The sequence below is a fragment of the Rattus norvegicus genome, chromosome 1 (genome assembly GCF_036323735.1).
Source record: "Rattus norvegicus strain BN/NHsdMcwi chromosome 1, GRCr8, whole genome shotgun sequence".
In the NCBI taxonomy this organism is placed as follows: Eukaryota; Metazoa; Chordata; class Mammalia; order Rodentia; family Muridae; genus Rattus; species Rattus norvegicus.
Genome location: NC_086019.1, coordinates 38,912,622 through 38,916,907, shown reverse-complemented (window position 1 = coordinate 38,916,907; position 4,286 = coordinate 38,912,622). Strand labels below are relative to the sequence as shown.

Below are 4,286 nucleotides of genomic sequence, written 5' to 3'. Positions count from 1 at the left end.
AAATCCAGGTATTAGCTGAACAATTTCTGATTGAGAAAAAAATTAAACTGTAATATAAAACTATGTGACATTCTGCAGGTAGAGGTATGTGAGAATTAAGGTGAGGGAAGGGAAAACCCTGCCGTTAAATGAAGTCTTCTATTTTGTGCTGAAACCTGAGAGCTATCCAGACAATGATAGACTTAGATCTTTTTTTTTATAATATGAAGTAAACTAAGATTTTATTGTGAAATTCTCATAGATGGAAAATTCAATTGAATATTTAGTCTATCCATTTTTCATTTTACAATAGTCTTACCACTTACCTTTGTAACATGTATTTCAATTGGTTGTTTAGTGAAAAATAAACCTGTAATATTTGGCTTAATTTTAGATTAATATTTTATCATTAAAGACCCCATAATAAAATGTGTAATCAACAGCTACACCCTAAGCCACCAATTGCAGTATGTTTGACTGCTGCTTAAACCAAAGGAAACAGCCTCTGACCCTTGTCACCTTAAAATGCTAGTGTCTACAAGGGACTCTGTTTCCCACAGTAAGACAAAAGCAGTCTAGGATCTGAAAGGTCCTAGTAAACACAACCTTCACACCCGCAAAATTTCATGAAATAAATATATTTTTTCTCCCATCATTCCCATCTAGAGTTCATGTTTTCAGTTAATTTGGGAAATAGAATTTCTACAGATAGGGCAATCAACATTTCCTGCTTTCTAATCTAATATGAGTTATACAGTTGAGAAGAATAAAGGTGACACCTGGAAGTGGAGGCAGGAGGATCAGGAGTTCAAGGCCACCCTCCTGTACAAGTGAATTTGAGGCCTCTTGAGCTAAGTGAGACACTGTCTCAAAATATTGGGGGCTGTCTGGGACATGTCTTTAATCCCAGCACTTTTGAGGAAAAGGCAGGTGAATCCGGGGCGTGTGGGCAGCCTGTTGTACATGTTCCAAGCTAGCCAGGGCTACACAGTGAAACACTGTCTCTAAAAAAGTGGAAAAAAAAGCCAGGTGTGGTGGCAGACACCTTTCATCTCAGCACTCAGATACAGAGACAGGTGGATCCCTGACTTGACAGTGAAAGTTCCAGGGCAGCCTCTCTGATAGCCATAATAATAATAATAATAATAATAATAATAATAATAATAATAATAAATAAAAAAAACACACAACAGAAACATAAATAAAGAAGAAATAGAAAGGATTGTGTGCCCTCAGACTCAGCATGAAGAAACAGCAGCACACATTACCAGATCACTGCCTATGAGGAAGCATGTGCTGTTCTCCATCTCAACCACAGGTGTATGACAAAAGTGTTGTTGGTGAGGCCACTTCGGATGGTTTGGGCGGAGATGAAGAACTAGGAAGCACACACTTCACAGAGTTTGAGTTCCTTGAACCAATGAGGTTGGTGAAATCTCTACACAGCAGAAAGCTTCTAGGTCACTCATTAGACCTGTTACTAGAAAACAAACCCTGAATGCTGTGCTGTTAAGATAGGTCTATAGTGCTCTTGCTGAACACACAAATAGCTGTTGAGTAGACTGCAAAGCTCTATTTCCCTTTAACCATAGGAACTAAAACAATATTTATCACCATACAATTTGATATTACTTCCGATAAGTACAATATTTATTAAACATGTCTTCAGTTTTGTTAGTGTGCAAAAAATTACAATATTCTGCAGCCACAAATTATATGCAGAGTAAGAAGAAACTATTAATCCAGTAGTGTAATCTTTCATTTATATCTCTACCAAGAAGACCTAGCAAATCAGATCTTATATATAATGTCTCACTAAACTTTATGCATGGAAACTGACAGACACTGGTTGTGCTGTTTGATACGAAATGGCTGAACTTCATCTTCAGAAGACTAAACCCAACATTTATTTTTTTTTTTCAGAGCTGGGGACCGAACCCAGGGCCTTGCGCTTGCTAGACAAGCGCTCTACCACTGAGCTAAATCCTCAACTAAACCCAAAATCTGAACATGCCAATATAAACATCAAAACAAAATATATTCTAACAAACCACGGGAAACGATCTGGTATCCGGAAAGGAGCAAGGATTACACACATTATTTTATAAGCCAGCACACAAAGTTTAAAACAGTTCTGAAAATGAAGTTAGCTGTCTTGAGTCAAGGGAATAAAAATAAAAGTCAGTATTGACCATTTACAATCTCTGACCTTGTGAAAACGGTAAGAATCTGTTGTAGTGCAGCTACATATGGTACAATTCAGCCAGATTGTTTTTTTCACTCGGGTTCAGATTGAGATTCCATTGCTGTAAGAAAAGGACGGTTACAGATTTTAGCAGCAGCCTACACCTGACTTCTTGACTGGAGTGCTCTGGATTTTAACGTTGGACTTCTCCGCACCACCAGCTGTTGCTCCAGGACCCATTTGCTTTTTTTTTTTTAATTTATTTAATACTTAATAATAATTCTTTGGTTTCCGGGCAAACATCCCCCTCCCCCCTCCCCTTCCTTATGGGTGTTCCCCTCCAAACCCCCCCCCCATTGCCGCCATCCACCCAACAGTCTAGTTCACTGGGGGTTCAGTCTTCGCAGGACCCAGGGCTTCCCCTTCCACTGGTGCTCTTACTAGGATATTCATTGCTACCTATGAGGTCAGAGTCCTGGGTCAGTCCATGTATAGTCTTTAGGTAGTGGCTTAGTCCCTGAAAGCTCTGGTTGCTTGGCATTGTTGTACATATGGAGTCACGAGCCCCTTCAAGCTCTTCCAGTTCTTTCTCTGATTCCTTCAACGGGGGTCCTATTCTCAGTTCAGTGGTTTGCTGCTGGCATTCACCTCTGTATTTGCTGTATTCTGGCTGTGTCTCTCAGGAGCGATCTACATCCGGCTCCTGTCCGTCTGCACTTCTTTGCTTCATCCATCTTGTCCAATTGGGTGGCTGTATATGTATGGGCCACATGTGGGGCAGGCTCTGAATGGGTGTTCCTTCAGTCTCTGTTTTAATCTTTGCCTCTCTCTTCCCTGCCAAGGGTATTCTTGTTCCCCTTTTAAAGAAAGAGTGAAGCATTCACAGTTTGATCATCCGTCTTGAGTTTCATTTGTTCTAGGCATCTAGGGTAATTCAAGCATTTGGGCTAATAGCCACTTATCAGTGAGTGCATACCATGTATGGATTTCTGTGATTGGGTTGGCTCACTCAGGATGATATTTTCCAGTTCCAACCATTTGCCTACGAATTTCATAAAGCCGTTGTTTTTGATAGCTGAGTAATATTCCATTGTGTAGATGTACCACAATTTCTGTATCCATTCCTCTGTTGAAGGGCATCTGGGTTCTTTCCAGCTTCTGTCTATTATAAATAAGGCTGCGATGAACATAATGGAGCACGTGTCTTTTTTATATGTTGGGGCATCTTTTGGTTATATGCCCAAGAGAGGTATAGCTGGATCCTCAGGCAGTTCAATGTCCAATTTTCTGAGGAACCTCCAGACTGATTTCCAGAATGGTTGTACCCCCATTTGCTTTTTAATCTCCGTGGCCATTGTCATGAAAGACTGTTCTACAATCGTTGTGTTCTTAGCACTGGTTTCCAAAAATGGAATTCCAAGGGAATCTACAAATTCCTTTGCCGTTGTGTAGTCTACTACTTTGTTGTTAGGTCACATGTGTTCCCTACCAACAACTTGTTGACATTTTCACTGGCATAGCGATCTATCTCCTGCAGCCACTGTTTAATGTTATTGAAGGACTCCTGGTCGGTCACATCATACACAACTATGATGCCATGGCTTCCTCTGTAATAACTGGAGGTGATTGTTCGAAATCTTTCCTGGCATGCTGTGTCCCATATCTGAAGCTTGATTATTTTCCCTTCTAGCTCTATAGTCCGTATCTTGAAATCCACACCAATTATGCTGATGTAGCTTTCCATATACGTGACATCTGCAAACCTAAGGAGAAGGCAAGACTTTCCAACCCCAGTATCGCCAATCAGAAGTAACTTAAATAAATAATATTCGGGATTCATGCTGGACATGTCACTGCAGCTGCCTCCGCTGCCACCGCCCTTTCTGACGCAGCCGCCGCCCCAAGCTTCTGCAGCACGGTTAATGCAAAGGAAGGAATGAGCTAAGCTGTTCCAGTAGAGCAAACATCAACCCCACACCGACACTTAATACACAATCAGCAGCCGCCGCCACTCAGTGATGGCTTTCACCCAAAAATTAGGCTTTCACCTTTATTAGCAGGGTTTATCCACAGGCTAAATTAAACACTGTCATATATATATATATAGATGGATAGATAGATA

The 4,286-nt window shown here is 40.8% G+C and overlaps 1 pseudogene; it reads right to left on the bottom strand.

The window, feature by feature from the left end:
* Positions 1-2,311: 2,311 nt before the first annotated feature.
* On the bottom strand, positions 2,312-4,013 carry LOC134484860 (ras-related protein Rab-1A-like; annotated as a pseudogene).
* Positions 4,014-4,286: the final 273 nt, after the last annotated feature.